At 37.2% G+C, this 25,104-nt stretch overlaps 1 pseudogene; it reads right to left on the reverse strand.

The window, feature by feature from the left end:
* Positions 1–4,545: 4,545 nt before the first annotated feature.
* Positions 4,546–4,644, reverse strand: LOC132267754 (small nucleolar RNA R71; annotated as a pseudogene).
* Between the last annotated feature and the right edge of the window lie 20,460 nt (positions 4,645–25,104).

Below are 25,104 nucleotides of genomic sequence, written 5' to 3' on the forward strand. Positions count from 1 at the left end.
GTGAGACTCGAACTCCAGACCTTGGACTTGCTAAGCTCCAAATTTCAGCGAGTAAACTGCTGGCCATATCCAAAGTGGATACTGCAAAGCATTGTTGACCCCCATGATTTGTTCTAAAACTATGTATGCACATAACAATTGCAAAGCATTTGTTTTTGTATATATAATTATATATAAATATATATAAAGATTATATAGACAATCAAATTATACAATTTTGGGATATTATATCCTAATCTTCTACCCATTAGATGTAGTAATAAAACCCACCTTGTGAATAATTCAACCATTGAAAAATTAAGAAATTACTTAAATTATTTTAAAATTTTCTACTTAAAATTTTTATTTAAACAATTAATTTAAAAATTAAAGTTAAATTTATACAAATTTAATGGAAAATATGTAATCAAATTAGTATGAAATTTTTTTCATAAGAAAAATAAATTAAGTGTAGTTCAATAAAAAAGACATTATGGTCATTTAATGAAAAATAGTATAGACATTCGGTCATTTTATAACAAAACTAATATAATAGTTCAAAGAAAATATTATATACAAAATACACTTGTGTTATCTGCAAATTTGGACATTATTCAAAAGTTTACAATTCCTTTGCTATTTTACAATTCTTGATCCTTGTGAACTCTTGTTACTTGAGAGCACATAATAGATATGCCTAGCTCTTCCATCATTTGCTAAAGAAACTTTATCTTCTACAAAGGGGTTGGTTGGATTGAGAACTACAAAACCATAGATGGTTACATGCCATACCTTATAGGACTGAGACATGAGAAAAGCTTCCATCCTAGTTTTTCATGAATCATAATTTGACCCATAAAAAATAGGTGCTTTGTTTGTAACTTGACCTTATTCCATTTCATAAGATCTTCTATAGGTTGGTTAAAACCTTAAAAAGTAGACCAAAGCTCTAATACAATTGAGGAATCAAGAAGGGGGTGAATTGGTTCTTCTTTAAACTTCTTCTATTTAGCTTGCTCAATATCAAGGGATACAAGGCAGTAGGTTGAAAACTTTAAATCAAGTAACCAATTACACACATTATTTACAAGGAAAACCCTCTCAATAGGGAAACACCTTGGTTCTTGGCCACAACCAATAAAGCTCCACTAGTTGTATGCAAGTAGTTAGACGTTCAACTATCTCACACTCTGCACACACCTTTGTAAAAGTTGAAACACTAGTTTTTCATAGCCTCTACACACACTAGCTCAACACAGTGCTCATTAGCATTGCCCTTATCCTAAGCAAATCCTGCTTGGACCTTATAAGCTCTCATAGCTCATGAAATACAATATAAATGATGAATATCAACAATATTCAAGCATACATAAAATAAAAGAATGGTTGTGCAACTCAAAATTATTAAAAAACTTTAATAAGCTTTATTCTATAGTTAAACAGGTCGTGAGGGTAAAATGGAAATTCAGCAATGATGAGCGCTGAAAAGTGCATATTTAAACCCCTTAAGCTTAGGCATTCTAGTACCTTTATCTATCTTACTTTACCGTTTTAGATTTATTTCGTATTATTTCCATTTTCAGGCACTTATCTCGAAAATAAGCTAACTCAGCCAAATAAAAGCTTAATTGAAGCAATTCTGGGATGAATCAAAAAAAGGAGCCAAATGGAAGCAAAAGAAAGAAAAAGGTGGAAATTAACATCTTCGATCGATCTCAGATCAAAGTTCGATCGATCTAACATGATCGATCTCAGCATTTCAAGATGGATCAGAGCCATGATGACATTTTCAAAGATTTCAAAAGTTTGATCGATCCAACATCATTCTTCGATCGATCGAATCGCTTTGTCCTTATCCAAATGATTGATCTTATCTAGTTGTACCACCCTACCAACCACTTTTGTCCTTTTCCCAAAAATATCTCAGATTTGTCTTTATCCAAAAAGCGCCACCAATGAAGATCGATCCAGCCTAAGTTCGATGGATCTCAGCAATGTTCGATCGATCCAAGTCCAAGGTTCGATCGATCAAACTTCCTCTGGTGCAAAAAAGTTAAATTTCCAGCTCATTGAAAGTTGACCTTTATCCAATCATTAGGGAATATTGTAGGCACGACCCCAACTCATTTTGGGTGTCATTTGACCTACCTATATAAGGATAAGGATTGCTTTTTACAAAGGGAGAGCCAATATCATATCATATCATCTCTTGGAGAGCAAGCTTAGAGGAGGAGGAGGAGGCTAGAGACACCATTGGAGACTCTTCACCATCCAAGTTGCAAATCTCTACAATGGAGTTAGCCCTTGAGGGTTGGAGAAACATCACCATGAGTGGCTAGACATCCTCTTGGGGCTAGAGTTAGCTCCAAACATGCTTTCTATATCTTAATCTTGTGTATTATTGATGGATTAGTGTTGTAATTAATGTTTTGACACTTTGATATATATAGATTTTGATTGTTCAATGATTTATGTGGTTAAATGCTTTCAATTGATCATTTCATTCTATCCATATGTCTATGTATGTTAGAATAGATGTTCATGTGTTTGTCTCTAGATGTTCATGTGTTTGTCTCTAGATTTTGTGTTATTGATGCTTGTCTATGTGTATTGATGCTATAGATTTAGAGATTGTCAAAACATAGTGCTTAATGGAATGCTCTTTAACATTCTTGATAGTTCATACTTATTCCTTGATGGATTGTGCCTCTCCCCTAGTTTATTTTCATGCTAGTAGTGTAAATGTAGTGTAGTTGTAGTGTAGTGTTAAATGGGAGGACAATCCATGCTTGTTGTTTGATGATCCAAGCTTTTGAATGCAAGTAGCATATGTCTCTAACCTTATGTTGTATTTGGATTGTGAGCTTAATGAAATGATTAATGACTTGTTTTGATCTATTGTGCCTTTCACATGTTGTTTAGATAATACATGCTTAACTAGTCATCCTTACTTGTTGAATCAACCAAATACAGACACACACACCAATATTTCAACACACCATTTGCCCTCATTAGTCACTTATTAATGGTATGGAAATGCATTGCTTGGTGGTGATCTTTAAACCCCAAGACTCTTCTCTCTCTCAGTTGCTCTTAGTTACATTCTTTTGTTATCACTTAGTTTAATTTAGTTACTCTCTAATCTAATCAACCAACTAACCAATTGTTTGATCACTCGACCTACTAGCCCTAATAGCGATTCCATAACCTTGTTCGACCCTCACAATCCCTTGGGACGATCCCTACTCACCCTAGCTATATTTATAGTGAAAGGTAGTAGTGGCTTCTATAAATGTAAAACTTGGCTCTCGCCTTAATACACACTCTTTAAGCTTATGGTAGGACGGCGACCAACCCAATAAGCACCACCAAGTTTTTGGCGCCGTTGCCTGGGATTAATTTGATTTGGCAACGTCGAAATTGTGGAATCAATTAGGATTAGTACTCTTTTGATCGTGTCTTTACTTTATTTTTATTTTTCTTTTTGGTTACTTATTGTGTTGTTCTTACTTGACTAGGTGCATTGTTGGAGAGGAAGCAAGCAAAGGAGCATTCAAGCAAAGCAAAGAAAGTAAAAAGCTTAAAATTAAAAAAATTTGCTAAGCTAAGCTTTAAATTTGGAGTTGAAGTGCTAATGGACCTTTGTGAGACTTCTTTTCTCAATCCCTTAGACAAATCGTGAGCCCGCGTAGAGGCATTCTTATTTGTTCTTTGCATCATTGTTGTTAAAGCATGGGAGTATGAATTAAGTGTTTGTGGAAGAAGTCTAATTGTATTGTTGTGAAGACATAGTGTTTGTCATTCTTTGTGCTTGTTATGTTTTGCATTGTGCATGCATGGTCGTCGTTCATTGAGACCCACTCTTGTCCCTTTAGATTTGCATCTTGAATCCATCGTTAGAAATCCTAGGGGAAGAGGAAGTTCAAATAGATACAATCTATCAATGGATGACCATAATGATGATCATGTTGAGGACCTTGGTCACATAGACCAACAAGGTATCCTTCATCCTAATGTACACAATGAGAACATACAAGTACCATTAGGCATGCCTAGGCCATACATTCACCAACGACCACAACAATAAGGCCAAGCTCCATATGGAATGCCAAGGCCAATGTATGCTCCACAACCTCCCATCATCAATCAAGGAATTCAAAACCAAGGTGTTTATGTTGCACCTCAAGTAGCTAATCCACCTCTTGCTTTAAGAGACCATTATGTGCCTACTGAGTATAATGCACCTACATGCATCCAATTGCCTCCACTTAGAGCACATCATTATGAAATTAAGCCACAAACCATTCAAATGCTTCCTAACTATCATGGACTTCCAAGTGAAGAACCTTACAAGCATTTAGATGAGTTTCTTGAAGTATGTTCCACCGTAAAATATGCGGACATGCCGGAAGAGGTCTTAAGACTCAAACTTTTTCCATTCACCTTAAAAGATAAGGCAAAGTATTGGTTTAACAATCTTAGGCCTTTTTCAATAACTTCTTGGGCAGAAATGCAACAAGAGTTCTTAAAGAAGTACTATCCGGTTTCTAAAACTAATGCTATGAGAACCTCAATTTGAGAATTTTCACATGGGGATAGAGAAATGTTTCATGAAGCATGGGAACGCTTCAATGAATTGCTTAAGAAATGTCCACATCATGACATGCCCAAATGGCAATTAGTTTAATATTTCTTTGAGAGCTTATCGGACAATTACAAAGGCATGGTTGATGCTTCCATGGGTGGCTCATACATTGATAGGCATGAGGATGACATGTGGCGTCTTTATGAGAGCATGAGTGAAAATTCTTTGTATAGAACATTAGCATCCAAGAATGGTAGAAATTCACAAGGTAGAAAGAGTGTTGGCTTACATCAAGTCGACCATTCAAATGAAATAGCCGCCGAAATGAAGTCTTTATCTCAAAGGTTTGATCAATTTTTGATTAACCAAAACTCGGCGAACTAAGTATCTTCTTTTCCTAACCATTCTCATCGTGCATCAAATGAAACATGTATGACTTGTTCTAGTGTTCTTCATTCTACTTCTCATTGTCCTCACCGGTAAGTGCAAAATGAACCTAATGAACAAGTCAATGCAGCTTTTGTAAACTAAGGGAACTATCCTTATGGTACTTATTATAATCCAAGTTGGAGGAATCATCCGAATTTCTCTTGGAAAAACCAAGGAGAGGGCTCAAACCCTTCCCAAGGCGGTTTTCAAGGGAAGTACATTCCACCTCCACTTCAAAACCAAGGATCCCAAGGCTATAGACCTTATCAATCACAAGGGAATCAATTTGCCAATTCTCATTTTCCCAACCAATCTTATTCCCAAGGAAATACTAGAAGTCCCGCCTTTGAAGAAAAAGTTTTAAATGCTTTGGGCACTTTAGAGGCTAACACACAATTGCTCCATTCTCACTCTCAATCTATTGCGAAGCTATAAACCCAAGTAGGACAAATAACAAGCAATCTCAATACAAGAGAGAAGGGAAAGATGCCTATTAATGCCCCATCTAAGCAATAATGTGTTGTGGAAACCCATTCTTCATCAGAAGGCCACACCATTGAACATGTTAATGCAGTGACTACCTTGCGGAGTAGTAGGATTGTGGACAATCAAGTTGAAATGTCCAATGAAGAGAGTGAACTGGTGCAACCTCAAGTTGTCACCCGTCCCGTTTCACATCCCATTCCTCTTTCACTGCATATACATGATCTTGTGAATAAGAAAGTCTTGAAAAATGTGTTTGAAAAAGAAGTTTTGAAAAATGATGTTGAAAAAGTTTTGCTGAAAAATACTTTGAAACAAAGTGATTTGAAAACTTCTTGTGTTGAAGAGAGTTCAAAAGGAAATTCTAAAAAAGTGTTTGAACCAAAAGTTCCATTTCCGGATGCCTTAAAAGGATCCATTTCAAAAGACAAGCAAAAGGCAAAAACCAATGAAATTATGGAAATGTTTAGGCAAGTAAAAGTTAATCTTCCACTTTTGGATGCAATCAAGCAAATTCCGGCTTATGCCAAATTCTTGAAAGACTTGTGCACCCAAAAGCGGAAGAACAAGAGCCAAGCGCCAAGAAAAGTGGTTTTGACCGAGCAAGTAAGCTCAATTTTGCAACATAATACTTTGCCAAAGTTTAAGGACCTCGGTTCACCTACTACTTCATGCATCATTGGTGATCATATCATTAATCAGGCGCTTCTTGACTTAGGAGCAAGTGTTAACCTTCTTCCATAATCGGTTTATGTCAAATTGGACCTAGGTGAATTAAAACCGACGTCGGTAATTTTGTAACTTACCGACCGATCTATCAAGAGGCCTAGGGGTGTCATTGAGGATGTTTTTATTAAAATTGATAAATTCTTCTTCCCGGTTGATTTCGTTGTCATAGACACGGAACCAGTCCCCAATCCTAAAAGCTAAATTCCCGTTATCCTTGGCCGTCCTGTCTTGGCAACCGCTAATGCCAACATCAATTGTAGGATGGGGATAATAAAGATCTCATTTGGCCACATCAAGGTGAAGTTGAATATCTTCAATCCCACACCCAATTCATTTGACAAATATGAAAGAGATGTTAATGTTGTAGATAAATGTCATGATCTTCAATGTCAAGGAAGTGAGCTTTTGTGTAAGACCAAAACTTCCAAAGGATCATCTTCAACCTTGCATTCTAAAAGTCTTATTTCAAATTCTTGCTTTGAAAGGGCATGGAAGCCCAAAGGTTGTGATTGCATAAACAAAGGATCAAAAGTTTCTTTTGAGCATAATCCAACAAGTTCTTCAAAGAACCATTTGTTGGGTGGAGTTCAAAGCATCTATTACCCCAACAAGGAGGGGATGCATTATAAGATCTTTGATCTAGGCTAGAAGAGCCCAATGTCTTGCTAGAGACGTTAAAGACTAGCAAAAACATTTTGTAAGGTGTTAAAACCCTATTCCTCCCTCATTTCTACTGAAATTTCATTTCTTGCGAAGTCTAGATACTTGTTTTTGGTTCATATGCATTAATAGGAACTGTGATTAGGATTACATAAATTTTTGTATTGTGATTGAGCATTTTGTATAAGTTCGATCGATCTCAAATGAGAGTTCGATCGATCGAACTTCCACCTACATCCAACACTTAAAAAAAATTTCGACTTGCATCCACCTGTATCCAAATCACCTCTCTATCCCATCACTTAGAAAAATTTCTAATTCTCAGATCGATCAGAAGACCTTAGATCTATCCAACTTCAAAGTTTGATCAATCTCATGATCCAACACTTAGAAAAATTTTGAGCCTGCATCAACCTGCATATTCAGTTCTTTATCTCATCGATCGAAAACATTCCAAGATCGATCTGAACTTCTTCGATCGATCCAATATCAAAGTTCGGTCGATCTTCAAGTTCCAACACTTAGCCAATTTTCTGAGCCATAAACCTGCATATTTTTGCCCTCTGCTTGATTGATCGAACTCTTGTTCTAATCGATCTCAGTTCTTCATTTCTTTATTTTGACTTTATTTTGACTTTTCAAATTTCAAAAATCCAAGAATATTTTCATTTTTATTTTATTTTCATTTCATTTTATTTTGTTTTTCAAAAAGTTTTCGAAAATACAAAAATATTTTAGTTTATTTAGTTTTTAATTATTATTGCTTATTCAATTAAAAAAAAATCCAAAAATATTTTATTCTATTTTATTTTATTTTATTTTACAATTTTCAATTTTAATTCTAATTTTTAATTTTAGTTTTTCATTTTTCAAAAATTTCAAAAAAAAAATACTTTGAGGAGAGTTCATCAAAGTTCGATCGATCTGAAATCTCAGTTCGATCGATCGACTAATAGGGAAATGTTTTTAAAAATAAAACCGAGAGTTGTGAGATCGATTACAAAGATCGATCTAACAACTCCCTACCCTAACCCTTGTTTCCCTCATCATCGCCGTGAACCCCAATCAGCCTTTCCATTTTTGGCGAGCCTCCGGCGAGTTCCAACCTTTGATTTTCCCTCTCTCCTCTCGGATTTGCATCACCATCTTCATCTCCTCTTCCCTCGCGACTAGAGGTGAGATCCGAACCACATTTTGTCATTTCAAGCTTTAATTTGATAATATATGTTGCCTACATGCTAGATCTAGGATAAATAATGATGAAATCCACCATTGATGAGCTTAAAGCATGTTTGTATATATATGTATATATATGTGTATATATGTTTTTATATTTTTGATTTTCGAATTGATTATGGGAGTATAGGCCTTGTTTGGGTGATGGTAATTGATGATTTGTTGTGTTGATGGGCCCATGACCATGTCGTGAAGGCCCCGTGCCATCCATGTCACAGATCTGTGACTTTTTAGTTTTCACCTTCACATAGTTCGATCGATCGAACTTCAATCTCAGATCGATCTTGAGAGATCGATCAAACTCATACCTCAGATCGATCGAAGTTTTGAGAACTTCATAGATCTCATACACACACTTCATTCATCATGCATTATGTTCATGCTATCTCATATATGCCCAATGCCTGTGACATTCCACATTGGATGCATTTCATACTTACATTGTTTAGCATGTTTCATATCCTATCACTTGCATAGATTCATGTCATCTATATGATTTGTCTATCTTATTTGACATATATGTTTCTATTTTGTGGTTTTAATTCTTAATTCTGGTACTAACTCCCCTTGTAAGTTTTTAAATTATTTTTCAGGCTATGACTAAGCTCAAGATTGTTGCTAAGAGGCAACACAGGCCTCAGAGACATATCAAACCATGGATAGAAGAGCCAGCAGAGCCTTCTCATGCACTTGAAGAGCCAGTACAGCCTACTCCACCTCAGTCACCTGCTCATGAGGCTGAGGATGCTCATATTCCATCCACCTTTGTAGCTCAGCCTGCATTTACACCATCACCATCTCCACCACATGCTAGAGCTGAACATTCACAAGTACCATCTCCACCAAGCCAGCCAACTCAGCCAGCTCAAGAGCGTGATAGGCCCGCGCCTAGATATGCGCATATGGCAGTAGACCATGAGTCGGTGTTCGACATAACCTTTTTCTCCAGATCGGTGCTGACTCGATCAGCCTACCACGACATCATTCAGAGGGGCCTTGTAGCTATTCTTGCCCCAGTTACAGAGCCAGTCCACCCGCGACTGGTATGGTTGTTCTTCCAGAACCTCCGACCATCCTCGCGTACCACAGTAGAGCTGGTCACTACCATAAATGGCCATCAGATCACTATCACTGTGGACTCGCTAGCACACTCTTGCCATTGTCCACACAGATGCCCTCCGGAGCTAGAAGAGCTATATTCGAGGCTATACAGGCTTTCTTATGCCGACATGGCAGTATTTCTTACAAGTCACCATGCCGATGGCGAGACTTTCGCCACCCGCATATTCCTTCCAGATGACCTATAGTTCTTCGATTATGTTCTTTTTCATATGGCCGGGCATAAGATCCAGCAGAGAGGAGACTATCTGATAGCCCTCTACGCATTCTACATAGGCCACTGGGTATCTATTCCCGCGCTCATCTGGAGCGTGATGAGGAAGCTATTTGACGAGTATATCAACAAGGAGAAGCCCGGACGGGCTAAGTCTCTCCCATTTGGCCACCTTATCACCTAGATTTTGATCGACCAGCGTTACCCTATTCATCCTCGGGAGCACCCTAAGAGAGGTTCCTGTCACTTTTTGAAGAAGGACTGGGACAAGAGCTACAATGCCATCATTACTAGACTGCAGGACCACACAGTAGTGGCTGCAGAGGAGCTAGAAGCTGAGGAGGCAGAGGCAGCAGCTGAGGCAGCAGCAGCAGATCCTGCAGCGGACGATGTACCAGTCGGTCCAGCTGTCGAGCATATAGATATTGATTTGGAATGACCTGCAGATGACACAGAGTAGTACTCTCCAACTTGGTTGCCCAATCACGAGTAGGAGCAGACTCAGGATTTTCATTCTTCTGACTCTTCTATACCAGAGGCTCCAGATCAGACCCCCGGCTTTTGAGTATGCCTGCAAACTCTTGAGGATGTTGTTGTTGCTATACGAGCTGATCTTACAGCCGCCAGAGCTGATTTTGCTATCTTCTGTACGGATGTTGCAACTATGTTCCGAGATCTATCCAGAGATATCTGCGGAACCCGACCTACCTGTCCTGCCTCATCTTCCTGAGATTCCAGTTCTTTATCTTTTCATGATCCTTCTCTACTATTAATACTTTACTTTTGTCACTGTATAGTACTATTATTTTTACAGCCGGTCTATCGGCTTAGATCTTTTGATGTTCCAGTACTTTATTTTCTATTTATGCATATTTTTATTATGGATGTCATATATTATATTCTCATACCTGTATGTTTGACTCCATCAGGTGCATCACAGTGACTTCAGTGAGAGAGTGCTACCTGATTTTCAGGATCACCCTTATACCTCTCTCATATCTTTATCTGTTTATCCCATTTACACTTGCATGTCCACTGTGCACTAATTATCCCATTTTGTTATCTGATGTGTTTATCCAAGTGCCATCTTTTTAGGACCACAGTTCATCCTAAGTTTGGGGGGGCTATGCCACCCACTTTAGATACTTCAGTCCCGATCATTCTATGCCTTAGTTGCACTGGTATACTCTTTCCTTTGTCCTCTTGCACATTGAGGACATTGTGCTATTTAAGTTTGGGGGGAATGGTGCTTTGTAGTGTTAGCTTTAAATTTTAAGATTTTGAGCATGACTTGTGTAATTGAGGGATTTTTCTATGATTGGTCCATATCTAGTGATGATTTTGATCTTTTGAGGACTATATTGCTTAAAATTTAAAAATTGCTTGACTTGAGAGTCCAATACTCCTTGTATGCCTTGTGGAAGTCATTTAGGAGTAAATTTTTCGAAAGATTGATATCTTGCTTGCACTTATGGTCCACATCATCTTGATTTTGTGATTATTTTGAGATTCACTCTAGTATTCTACACTAGCACAGGCGCACACTAGCATTCATTTGTGGGGTATATGCTTTGTTGATTATTTAATTGGTTATATCCCAATTGAGCTAGTAGTGCATTGAAAGCTTTCTTTCTTGATAAAGTAGCCGGGATTCTCGCCTCATTAAGCACAGAACTTCTCGTGCCGAAAGGTGGAAGGCCCAAACTCTAGGTTAATAATTGAACTTGCTTATAAAAAAAATAAAAATAAATAAAAAATAAAAAAGAAGAAGAAAAAGTTGCAAAAGCAATAAAAAATGTGAGAAGTGGGAAATGATTAGATGGTTGTTGTCTTGATTTGTAGCTTAGTTGATTTGAGCTTGTAAGTCCGTAGGGGTATTTGAATGCCTAATGCCCTAAAGCTGTCTGGTTTGGGAGTCATTGACCTAACGCTCGATCTCATGAATCGCTAGAAAGCTTAATAGATCAACACATTGCACCATGCTTCCATCTTTGATCCTATAAAAAAAAAAAAAAAAAAAATCGAGTGAAAAGAATAAGCGCACCAAGAACAATAAAGCTTTAATAAAAGGTCCACTTTTTGTCTTGATGATCGGTACTAGATTTGTGTGCTAGTTTGAGGGTAGGGATGTGATTAATTCTTTAGTTGGCTAAGATAGCAACACATTTGATGCCGGTTCACTCAAAAGGATTCTAGAGTTGTTTTGATTTGCATGATCATTTTCTTGATGTGTGGAGGACCATGCTTGATGTTGAGATTTTAGGAGATTGCTTGGAAATGTTTGAAAAATTGCATACTTGAGGTAGTTTTCTCCCAATACTTGTTTGCAATATTGGTACCTCTTTTGAAAGAATGAGCTTAATGTTTGTGGGTACCATTTCTGGAAACCCTCACGAGACTTCACTCATCCACTAGGGGTAACCTAGGAGTTTAAAAGGCTTGTTGCATGTGCTAAGTGCAATCGTGTTCCCTACGAAAGTGGCGTTATCTATTTATTGTTTTCTAGTTCATAGTTGTATAGCTGTTCATTTCATTCCTTTACTTTCTAGTTCATTGTTAGGGACTAGCAATATTTAAGTTTGGGGGTGTGATGAGAGCTGAAAAATGCGTATTTAAACCCCTTAAGCTTAGGCATTCTAGTACCTTTATCTATCTTACTTTAGTGTTTTAGATTGATTTCGTATTATTTCCATTTTTAGGTACTTATCCCGAAAATAAGTGAACTCAGCCAAATAAGAGCTTAATTGAAGCAATTTTGGGATGAATCAAAGAAAGGAGCCAAGTCGAAGTAAAAGGAAGAAAAAGGTGGAAATCAACATCTTCGATCGATCTCAGATCAAAGTTCGATTGATTCAATATGATCGATCTCAGTACTTCAAGATGGATCAGAGCCATGATGACATTTTCAGAGATCTCAAAAGTTCGATTGATCCAACATCATTCTTTGATCGATCGAACTACTTTGTCCTTATCCAAATGATTGATCTTATTTAGTTGTACCACCCTACCAACCACTTTTATCCTTTTCCCAAATATATCTTCAAAATATCTCAAATTTGTTTTTATCCAAAAAGCGCCACCAATGAAGATCGATCCAGCCTAAGTTCGATGGATCTTTGCAATGTTCGATCGATCCAAGTCCCAGGTTCGATCAATTGAACTTCCTCCAGTGCGAAAAAGTTAAATTTTTAGCTTATTAAAAGTTGTCCTTTATCCGATCATTAGGGAATATTGTGGGCACCACCCCAGCTCATTTTGGGTGTCATTTGACCTACCTATATAAGGATAAGGATTGCTTTTCACAAAGGGAGAGCTAATATCATATCATATCATCTCTTGGAGAGCAAGCTTAGTGGAGGAGGAGGCTAGAGACACCATTGGAGACTCTTCATCATCAAGGAGCAAATCTCTACCATGGAGTTAGCCCTTGAGGGTTGGAGAAACATCACCATGAGTGGCTAGACATCCTCTTAGGGCTAGAGTTAGCCCCAAGCATGCTTTCTATATCTTAATCTTGTGTATTATTGAGGAATTAGTGTTGTAATTAATGTTTTGACACTTTGATATATATAGATCTTGATTATTTAATGATTTATGTGGTTAAATGCTTTCAATTGATCATTTCATTCTATCCATATGTCTATGTATGTTAAAATAGATGTTCATGTGCTTGTCTCTAGATTTTGTATTATTGATGCATGTCTATGTGTATTGATGCTATAGATTTAGAGATTGTAAAAACATAGTGCTTAATGGAATGCTCTTGTGATTTTCTTGATGGTTCATACTTATTCCTTGATGCATTGTGCCTCTCCCCTAGTTTATTTTCATGCTAGTAGTGTAGATGTAGTGTAGTTGTAGTGTAGTGTTAAATGGGAGGACAATTCATACTTGTTGTTTGATGATCAATGCTTTTGAATGCAAGTAGCATATGTCTCTAACCTTGTGTTGTATTTGGATTGTGAGCTTAATGAAAGGATTAATGACTTGTTTTGATCTATTGTGCCTTTCACATGTTGTTTAGACAATATATGCTTCATTGCTTAGATATATTGTGCCTTTCACATGATGTTTAGACAATACATGTTTAACTAGTCATCCTTGCTTGTTGAATCAACCAAACACACACACACACCAATATTGTAACACACCATTTGCCCTCATTAGTTACTTGTCAATGGTATGGAAATGCATTGCTTGGTGGTGATCTCTAAACCCCAAGACTCTTCTCTCTCTTATTTGCTCTTAGTTGCATTCTTTTGTTATCACTTAGTTTAATTTAGTTGCTCTCTAGTCTAATCAACCAACCAACCAATTGTTTGATCACTCGACCTACTAGTCCTAATAGTGATTTCATAACCTTGTTTGACCCTCACAATCCCTTGGGACGATCCCTACTCGCCCTAGCTATATTTATAGTGAAAGGTAGTAGTGGCTTCTATAAATGTAAAACTTGGCCCTCGCCTTAATGCACACTCTTTAAGCTTGTGGTAGGACGGCGACCAACCCAATAAGCACTAAGCAATAGCGCAAACCTTTTTAAGGTTTCAATAATCATATATCAACTGCATACACAAGCTAGAATGAAGAGATCAACAAGTATACCAAGTTAATACAATTTTAGTCTTTACATCAACTTCAAACCCTAACCCTTGAGGTTCACAAGGTCAAATGGAACTTAGGCCATTTCTCATGATGAATCTCAACTTTTACAGCCCCAAATCAACAATATAAAGATGCTCAGATGATAAGAGTGCAACTCACAGTAACATATATCACATATAAGCTCATGACAGCAATAAGGCCTTGTTTGTGATTTGAGATATAAAATATAACTACAGCAAGAGTATAAGCAATAAAATAGTTTCTACAGTTGTTAAATGGTAAAACAATCTTGCCTACACCTTTGAAAAACCTTGAGAATGCCTCTGGCCAAATTCAAGCCTCAAACCAGCAAAATAGCACCAAAAACCCTTCAGCAACTTCTTGGATCTTTATTTCCAAATGGACACTCACATGGCATGGATTTCTTGATGGATTCACACTTCAATAGCATATAGAAATTCCATGGTAAAAGATGGCTCGAGTGAATATTGCTGCAATACTCTTAGGCCTATTTTGGTGTGATTGAATGGGCTAGAATGGAATCACGTACCATTCCACTTTCTGATTCCCTTTCTCTTGTTTGGTGTGCCATATTAAAAGTGGAATGGTCATTCCTTGGAATGCTCATTCCAGCTTTTAGATAGAATGAACATTCCTCTTCTGGACTTGTGGAATGGTCATTCCATTCCCACTAAATTAAAATAATAAAATGCATGGACAAAAAAATCCATAAGCATTATTTTCATACAGATCTGGTCTGGCTGACTCTCTCTCTATCTCCCCTTTCTCACTATATGACCATACACCCCCTCTCTCTCTCTCTTCTTTCTCTCTTCACACTGCACTATATATCATGGATATATATATATATATATATATATATATATATATAGCTCTCTATTTTTGCAGTTTGTCCTTTTGAAGTGAACTAGCATCCAATTATGTGTTTTACCCTTTTGTCCTTATATTACACATCACAATAGTTTCAACTCATTAATATTCCCTTCCAAGTTAAAGTACCCAAGGCATGAATTCATAACTTTACTTATGCATGCGAATTTTTCATCTTTCTTTCTTTCATCTTCTTCTTCTTATTTTTCTTCTTCTTCTTCTTCTTCTTTTTTTTTTTCTTTTTTCTTTTTTTTTTTTTTTTGGAAGATGGCAAGCTGTGCAATGTTTAAATCCCTTAAGCTTTCTAGATGACCCATGTAATGAGCTTTAGGCTAATGACTCCCAACCAGACTGTTTTAGGGCATTAGGTGTAAAGATACCCCAAAAAGCTTATTAACTTAAGTCAACTAGGCTTCGAACCTAAACCACCACTTTCATTTTTTCCTAACCCTCCACTTTTTGATGCGAACACTCACTACTTATAGAGGCAAGAGGCCTGGTTACTTTGTGAAAGGTATTAAATGCATATTTCTCTATCATCATGCCAAAGACATCTACTTTTCAAGGTCTACTAACTCGTATCCAACACATGTAACATTGGAATATATTACCTCACTTGTTTCGAGGTGGAGTACAATTTCTGCAAAAGCGGTTATGGAAAACAATCGAAAACCATATCAGACAAATATAGTACCCCCAAACAAAATATAACCATATTCAAATACTAAACAATTACGAAGCTAACGAGTAGGAGTGAGATACAACTGGTTAAGACTCAAAAATCAATCCAAGATAACTGAATAGACACAACTGGCTGGGTTGCCTCCCAGGAGCGCTAAGTTTAACGTCTTCAACCAGACATAATGGGGGAAATGCCCTCAAAAGAGATTAGTCTGAATAGACTGGATAGACGAGGAAAATTTCCTCAATGACGTGAGCCTCAAACTTAAGGAAAGGTTTTAAACGATAAGCATTAACTTTAAATAGGTTTTCAGTTTTAAGATCTTGTACCTCAATGGCACCATGACTAGCAACATGGTGTATATAATATGGACCAGACCATCGTGACCTCAACTTCCCAGGAAACAATACAAGACTGGACTTATACAAAAGAACCTTTTGGCCTTGGAAAAACTCCTTTCTTAAAATTTGTTTGTCATGTTCCAATGTAGTCTTAGCTTTATAAATCCTCGAACTCTCATAGGCATCATTTTTGAGTTCTTCCAACTCTTTAAGTTGAAGTGTCCTACGCTCACTGACTTGATCATAATCAAAGTTCATGGCCTTGATGGCTCAATAAGCATAATGTTCCAGTTCGACAAGCAAGTGACAGGCTTTGCCATTGACCAATCGGTATGAAGACATTCCTATAGGGGTCTTATAAGCAGTACGATAGGCCCATAAAGCATCATGAAGGCGGAGACTCCAATCCTTTCTTATGGGTTTAACCATTTTCTCTAAGATATGCTTGATCTCCCTATTGGATACCTCAGCCTGACCATTGGTTTGTGGGTGGTAAGATAGGGCTACCTTATGGGTGATCCCATATTTGGATATTAGGCTAGCAAAGACTTTGTTGCAGAAATGTGAACCATTATCACTTATTATGGCTTGAGGTGTATCGAAGCGAGACAAAATGAAGTCTTTCAAGAATTTCACCACAACCCTATGGTCGGCTATCTTGGTGGCTAAGGCTTCTACCCATTTGGACACATAATCAACGGCCAGGATGTAGGTATACCCACATGAAGAGATAAAGGGTCCCATGAAGTCAATACCCCAAACATCAAAGAATTCAACCACTAGTATGGATTGTTGAGGCCATTCATTCCTTTTGGTAATTTAACCTAAGAGTTGGCATCTAGGACATGCTACACAGTAGGTATGGGTGTCCTTAAAAAGGGTGGGCCGATAAAAGCTTGATTGTAAGATTTATGCAGCGGTCCGTTTAGAGCTAAAATAGCCACCACAAGCCTGATCATGACAGAATGAAATGATGGACTCTTGGTCTACCTCGAGGACACACCTACGGATGATTTGATCTTGACAATACTTAAACAGGTAGGGGTCATCCCAAAAATATTCCTTAACCATAACTAGGAATTTATCTCTCTTTTGCTTGGACCAAGTAGAAGGGGTTTGACTTGTGACAATGTAATTGACAATATCGGCATACCATGGTGCAGGAGATATCGTAAAAAGTTACTCATCAGGGAGATAATCAGAGATAGGAAGAGAATTGCTAATCGAATCAACAACTAGACGAGACAAATGATCAGCGACTACATCGCAGAGCCTTTCTTATCACGGATTTCAAGGTCAAATTCCTGAAGGAGTAAGATCCATCGTATGAACCTAGGTTTAACATCTTTCTTGGAGAGAAGATGCCTCAACGCAGCATGATCGATATAAATAATGTGTAATGACCCGGATTTTCACGAATATTTTTTTTCCGTTGTCTTTCCTTTCTGAGTTCAGTTCCTCTTCCCTTAGTGTCGTCTCGAGTGCTTTGGAATGAAATCTGAGACTCTTTTATGTGGATTGACAACTTCCTTTGAGGACCGAGTCGTTTCCACATTTTTCATTTTTTCGACACTATTCACTTTTCGTCATTTTCCCTATTTCGTCCTTTTCCCTATTTTGTCTTTTCCCCGTTTGACACTTTGTTGGTATAACCACACTTCTTGTGTTCGAAGTTCGTTTTTGACTTCATGTATCTCCATCTTAAGTGGTTTCCACGAAATACGTATCTTTACTTTTGCAAGAAAGTACTCTGATTGCTCCCGGTGTCCATAGGGGCATGGATGCAAAGCTCTTTGAAATTATTTTATTTTCTTGGGGTGTTTTTCGTAAATATCTTTTGAAGATATTTTATTTCAGGGGTTTTTAAGAAAATATTTTTGGAAGATATTTTCATTCTGGGCCATTAGTGCAATTTTCACTTTTTGGAGGGGCCATTGTGCAATTAATGAAAATAATTACTAAATGCCTTGTTTTGAGCCTGGATCCTCGTACGGGATTCATTTTCACTTTTCATCAAGTCGTGTACTCTTAGAAATTCCTTCTGGCCATTGTTTTCCAGTTTCAGAGTTTTTGGGCCCAATTAGCGCCAAACTTGTTTGGGGCATAAATTTATGCTCGGGACTTGGTTTTGACGTTGTTTCGTCCGTTGTTCATAATTTCTCATTTTGAATCTTTTTCGTTCATAGAGTTTTGTCATTTGAGTGCGTCTGCTCAAATTTTACTTTTTCAGACCCGGCGGGGCCCGTTCGGGGCACTTTTTGAGATTTCTATAAAAGGGGGGTGAGATATTTTATTTTTTCATCTTCCCCACTCTCTTGCATGACCTGAAGCTTCCATGGCAGCCCAAGGGAGGCTACCACCTTCTCTCTCCTCTTTTGAGCTTTATTCCTTCGTCAGAACATAGAAGGGCATTTGCGTTTAGTGTTCGTGTTGACTACGTGCTTCTTTCACCCTTATTGGAACCCATTTCTGATCATTCTTTGAGTTTGGGTTTGAAGTCAAGTTATGATTTTGATGGGGCTTCCTTGGGGGTTATGTGCACGGTGTAGTCCCCGACAAAACCCAGAAGTTTCGTCAGATTCGGAGCGGTTTCCATTTGGTGGCTTTTGAGATTTTCATCTCAAAATTAGGTAGGGGATGTTCTAGGCTTTTATGTGTGTTGTATTGAGTGTTTAGCATGATTATACAACTTAATTGCATGCGTTGTATCAATTCTAAAAAATTAGTATTAATTATTTCTTTGTATGAAATTTAATTCACAAGGATGTGTATAACTTAGAATGGAATTGTGGCATGCTAGAAAATCATGTTTTAATATGTTTGTTAACATATGTTAAATTGGGATTAATTGAATAAGAATTGCACTTTTTATTTAATATTTATCTTTGGTGAAAGATTAAATCCCATGGCCATACTTTTCATGAAATGAACTTGTAGTATATTTTTAAATTAAGTCTTAACATGTTTGTTAACATACTTTAATTTGAGAGTATTTGGACAAGTATGAAAATCTAGAGATTTTAAATTAAATGATTAATTAAAATCTATTTAATGGTTCCCTTGGCCCAATTAAGTTTTTTTACTTGATAATCATGATGACTAGGACTTGTGTACTAGTATATGTTAAATTGGGACTATTTGAAGTTGCTTTGAAATTTAGAAGTTTAATTATCATGATATAATTAAATTCTACCTTGTTGTGCCATTGGCCTAATTGAGATTTTAGTAAATGTATGTATATACTATGCTATATTGTATAATATGCATTGATTAGGGGCCATTTGATTGAGATTTGAAAGCTAGGGAATTTAATTAGTTTATTTGATTAAATTCCGTTTCTATTGCTTTAATGATTAAATCCTGAAATTGGCATTGATAGTATGTTTGAAGCATGATTTTAGACTTGTAATAGATTTATAAATTATGTTTTCAATATTGGATTATATTGTTATAGCGTGTAACGAATCGCGCTCTGAAGATTCGACAATGTCATCCTATAGTTGTTGTGGATTTAGAGCATGTGTTGTGTGGTTACAACCTACTTGTGCATGAAGGTAGTTTCGTGTATTGTTTAATACGTATATAAGTTGTTAACTTATTTCTTTTGGAGTTGCTTGGGACATTATTAAGCTGTGATGGCTAGGGTTTGGCTCTAGTACGGGGACAAGAGTCCTCTAAGTCAAAAGTTCGCGCGTTGGGTAGGCTTCCTGGGGGTTAGTAGCTCCAAATTAGCCCTATAAAGTTCACGCGTTGGGTAGGCTGCCTGGGGGTTAGTAGGTCCAAATTTGCCTTGTCTCGGCGGAAATCCGAGTTGTGATGTCCAAGTCTTCCACTATTTGATTTCGCATTCAATTCCAAGTTGACAACCAATGTTTAATTGTGACTTGTGGTTTTGGTAATTGGCGATTTGATGTTGTTAAGTACATCCATACTAAATTGATATATTTAGTTGATTTCACACTTTTAGATTGCTAGTTGATAACCTAGAGAATCTATGTCTTGATGTGTGGTATTAGATATTCTAATTATGCTAAATTGTTATATTTAGTTGATGTTGCATTTTAGACTTCAAGTTGATAACCTTGAGAACCACTATGTTGTTGCTTTGTGTAAGCATGCTCCTATGTTGTTGCTTTGTGTAAGCATGACCCTATGTTGTTAAAATTGCATGAATGAGGTGATTGGTGCTAGAAATGATCTTAGGTAGTTAGGATGCTCCCTGAGTCTCACTTTGACATAGACGTTAGGTGGAATGAACCACAATAATTAAATCATGCAACTTGTAAAACTTTAGGTCGATGCATGCTCATTTCCTTCGAGTAGCTTTATGTTACTCACCCCTATGATACTGGGGCATATTTCAGGTACAGGATACAATATTGGAGATTGCAATTGCTTGGGTGATTTGCTGAGTTAAGCTTCTTTAGAAGCATTCTTGTTCACATGCAAGTGTTAGCATGTTCATGATTTGTCTATGAAATATAATTTTTATAACTTGGAGGTTTGACATGTTAAATATTGTAAATGTATTGTAATGAGGCCATAGGCCTTTGTAGCACATCTATTTTATCATATTACATACACTTGCATGCTCACTTTGGCAAACAATACCTTCCTTGATGAAACAAAAATCTAAAGTTGTATATTTTTTAGTTTGACCCTATTCTGTTACAGGGCCATTTCGGATATTTCACAATGAGTTTTTTTTCATTTTTCCTTGTGAGTCACGTAGAAAACTTGATTTTGAGGGGGGTTTCTTTTTTGTGTTTTTCCAAAAAACATCATCTTGGCCCTCAAAAATCCATATTTTTTCAGAAAATCCTTGCTGCCAGGTTTTGCAAATTTTTAGTACAAATGTAGTTGGTACTATTCATTGACTTTTTTTTGAAAATCGTCACGACCGATCCGAAACTTCCGGAGGTCTTGTGGGTGCATTTTAAGATTATTTTTTCAATTTAGGCAATTTAAAAACCTCCCGAAGCCCTATTTCCAAAACTTGGGCAGTAGCTCGGATTAGTTTTTTTTCCTCTTGACTTGATTTTCTTGGGGGCATTCTGAGCTTTTTACAATGCATTTTTTTTGTTTCCATTTGTGATTAAGGTAGGAAACTTGATTTTAGGGGGGGTTTTTTCTTTGATTTTTTCCAAAAAAGTCCGTTTAGATGCCCGTTTTTACTCTCAGTTGTAGTAGTGGTGGGTTGTCCTCGTCGGGCCGCCACGACATCATTTTTGTTTTTGACCTTTCTCCCCCGTCCGAACTCCAAATTGAGTAAAATTTTTTTTGAACTTGAATAATTTGTCATTGTCTTTCCAGCGGTGTGCTCGATAGTACCTGAATCCACTTTTTGCAAAATGACCATTTTGCCCCTAGGTTTTTTTTGTCCGTTTTTGAAACGACACTTCTGCATTTGTTTCCTTTGGGTTCTGTGACCTCATTGAGGGTCACATTGGTGTCTTAGAGACGCATTGTATCTCTAGAAACCGTTTTCACCTTTCGCTTCCGCATTTCGGATCCATTATCGAGTCATCTTTTGGTCATCACTGACGTACCGGGTTTACCAAACTTGGGCAGTCACATAATGACCTTAGATCCTATCAAATAAGAGCGAAATTTGTCAAAGGAGAACACTACCACCAACAATTCTTTCTCAGTGGTTGAGTAATTGAATTGGGCATCATTCAAGGTCTTACTAGCATAGTAGATGACATAGGGTGCTTTATCAACTCTTTGCCCTAAAACAGCCCCGACTACATAATCTGACGCATCACACATGATCTCAAAAGGTAGGTTCCAATTAGGTGGTCAGATTATGGGTGCAATAGTGAGGGCGGATTTTAATTGCTCAAAAGTAGAGTGACAAGCATTAGTAAACTCAAATGGGGCATCCTGAGCTAGAAGATGGGTTAAAGGCCGTGCTATCATACTGAAGTCTTTGATGAAACGTCGATAGAAACTACCATGACCTAGGAAAGCTCGAATATCGCGTATAGTTTTAGGAACGGGTAAATTGGAGATGAGATCAATTTTGGCTTTATCTACCTCAATTTCGGCACTAGAGATGGTATGACCTAGGAAAATTCCTTTTTAAACCATGAAATGACTTTTTTCCCAATTAAGAACGAGGTTAGTATCACGACAACACTGAAGCATAAGAGTAAGATGGTGCAGACATTGTTCAAATGATGAGCCAAAAATAGACAAGTTATACATGAAAATTTCTAGAAACTTATCACCCATGTCACTAAAGATACTCATCATGCACCGCTGGAATGTAGTGGGTGCATTGCATAAGCCAAATGGCGTACGATGATAAGGAAATATACAAAATGGGCAGGTAAAAGTGGTCTTGTGTTGGTCATCAGGTGATGAGCGCTGAAAAGTGCGTATTTAAACCCCTTAAGCTTAGGCATTCTAGTACCTTTATCTATCTTACTTTACCGTTTTAAATTAATTTCGTATTATTTCCATTTTCAAGCACTTATTCTAAAAATAAGCTAATTCAGCTAAATAAGAGCTTAATTGAAGCAATTCTAGAATTAAACAAAGAAATGAGCAAAGTGGAGAAAGAAAGAAGCAAATGAAGCCAAAGGTGGGAAGCAGCAAAGTTCAATCGATCCAACTTCAAGGTTCGATCGACCGAACACTGATCGATCTCAGCATTTCAAGATAGATCTAAACCTTAACCCAAAGCAGATAGCAGCAAAGTTTGATTGATCCAACACCACCTTTCGATCGATCGAACACTTTTATCCTCATTCAAATGATTGATCTTATCTAGTTGTACCACCCTACCAACCACTTTTGTCCTTTTCCCAAAAATATCTTTAAAATATCTCAGATTTGTCTTTTCCCAAAAAGCTCAACCAGTTGGATCGATCTAGCCCAAGTTCGATGGATCTCAGCCAAGTTCGATCGATCCAAGTCCAAGGTTCAATTGACCGAACTTCCTCTAGTGTGAAAAAGTTAAATTTCCAGCTCATTGAAAGTTGTCCTTTATCCAATCATTAGGGAATAATGTGTGCACGACTCCAGCTCATTTTGGGTGTCATTTAACCTACCTATATAAGGATAAGGATTGCTTGTTACAAAAGGAGGCTAATATCATTTTTCATATCATCTCTTAGAGAGCAAGCTTAGAGAAGGAGGAGGCTAGAGACACCATTGGAGTTCTTCATCAACAAGGAGCAAATCTCTTCCATGGAGTTAGCCCTTGAGGGTTGGAGCAACATCACCATGAGTGGCTAGACATCCTTTTTGGGGCTAGAGTTAGCCCCAAGCATGCTTTCTATATCTTAATCTTGTGTATTATTGAGGGATTAGTGTTGTAATTAAAGTTTTGACACCTTGATATATATAGATCTTGATTGTTCAATGATTTATGTGATTTAATGCTTCCAATTGATCAGTTCATCCTATCCATATGTCTATGTTTGCTAGAATAGATGTTCATGTATTTGTCTCTATTTCTTGTGTTATTGATGCATGTCTATATGTATTAATGCTATAGATCTAGAGATTGTCAAAACATTGTGCTTAAAATAATGCTCTTGTGATTTTCTAGGTGGTCCATGCTCATTTCTTGATGGATTGTGCCTCTCCCTTAGCCTAATTAGTTTAATTTCGTGTCATTAGCTTAATTGTAGTGTAGTGGTAGTATAGTTGTTAGATGAGAGGACAATCCATGCTAGTTATTTGATATTCCATACTTTTGAATGCAAGTAGCATATGTCTCTAACCTTGTGGTGTATTTGGTTTGTGAGCTTAATGAAAGAATTAATGGCTTGCTAGATATGTTGTGCTTTTCATATGCTATTTAGATAATATATACTTAATTGCTAGATATATTGTGTTTTTCACATGTTGATTAGACAATGTATGCTTAATTTGTCACTCTTGCTAATTGAATCAACCAAATAGACACACATATCAATATTGTAACACACATTACCCTCATTAGTCACTAGCTAAAGGTGTAGAAAAGCATGGCTTGGAGGTGATCTCTAAACCCCAAGATTTCTCTCTCTTACTTACTCTTATTTGCATTTAATTATTTAGTTTAATTTGCTCTCTAGTTTAATTAACCAACCAACTATTTGTTTGATCACTCGACCTACAAACCCTAATTGCGATTCCACAACCAAGTACGACTCCAATCCCTTGGGACGACCCCTACTCGCCCTAGCTATATTTATAGTGAAAGGTAGTAGTGGCTTTTATAAATGTAAAACTCTTAGCCCTTGCCTTAATGTACACTCTTTAAACTTGATGGTATAGGACGACGAGAACACCATAGTTTTTGGCGTCGTTGCCGGGGATTAGGAAACGTCGTATTTGTGGAATTCATTAGGAATTAGTACTCTTTTGATCGTGTCTTTACTTTGTTTTTATTTTTCTTTAGATTACTTGTTGTTCTTGTTTATCTTTGACAATGAGCATTGAGCTAGGAGGCAAGCAAATGAGCCATCAAACAAAGGAGCTAAGCAAGCAAGGAAAAGTGCTAAAAATTTAAAAAAATTGCTAAGCTAAGCTTTAAATTTGGAGTTGAAGTGCTAAAGGACCTTTGTGAGACTTTCTTACTCAATCCCTTAGTTAAATCGTCGGCCCGCGTGGAGGCTAGTTTTTAAATTCTTAGATAAATTGTGAGCCCGCGTGGAGGCAATTTACTTTTCTTTGCATTGTTATCAAAGCATGGGAGTGTGGGAACATTGTATGTGGAGGAAGTTTGTTGATTGTTGATTTGTTGCGAAGGAGGAGTGCTTGCTTATTTTGTTGTGATTTGTGTGTCGCTTGTAGTCAGGAATAGACCTTCTCATATCATACATTCTAGGCATTCACATGGAAAATCTAGAGGGTAATCTTGGCTACTTAGGCCCATGCTTCATACAAAACCTACCTCTTAATCAACATGACCCTTGAGTTCAAGCTCCAATTCCTCCAATGGTCCTTCGTGATCATTATAATCTTCATGCATACCATGCACCTACTTGCATTGTGTTGCCTAATTTTGAGGCTAATCAATATGAAATCAAGCCCAAGACCATTCAAACGTGTCCACTCTTTTATGGCTTGGATGAAGAGGAGCCATATAGGCATCTTAATGAATTTCTTGAACTATGTTCCATCGTGAGGTACATGGATGTCCTAGAGGAAG

Source organism: Cornus florida, unplaced genomic scaffold, assembly GCF_030987335.1.
Source record: "Cornus florida cultivar Cherokee Brave unplaced genomic scaffold, ASM3098733v1 CherokeeBrave_3.0.0_Hap2_Chr07, whole genome shotgun sequence".
NCBI lineage: Eukaryota > Viridiplantae > Streptophyta > Magnoliopsida > Cornales > Cornaceae > Cornus > Cornus florida.